Below are 200 nucleotides of genomic sequence, written 5' to 3'. Positions count from 1 at the left end.
TAGTATCATCAGCAAATAAAATGGTTGTCAGTTTGTTGACAGCTTCCACACATTATTTATATACAAGTTAAACAACAATGGTCCCAACACTGACCCCTGTTGGACCCCACAGGTGATTTTCTTTACCTTTGATTTATGGTTTTGCAATTCAACATAGTGTGTTCTGTTCTGAAAGTAGCTATTTAACCATGAAAGTGCAG

Source organism: Etheostoma spectabile, chromosome 15 (genome assembly GCF_008692095.1).
Source record: "Etheostoma spectabile isolate EspeVRDwgs_2016 chromosome 15, UIUC_Espe_1.0, whole genome shotgun sequence".
NCBI lineage: Eukaryota > Metazoa > Chordata > Actinopteri > Perciformes > Percidae > Etheostoma > Etheostoma spectabile.
This window is presented reverse-complemented; position numbering follows the sequence as displayed.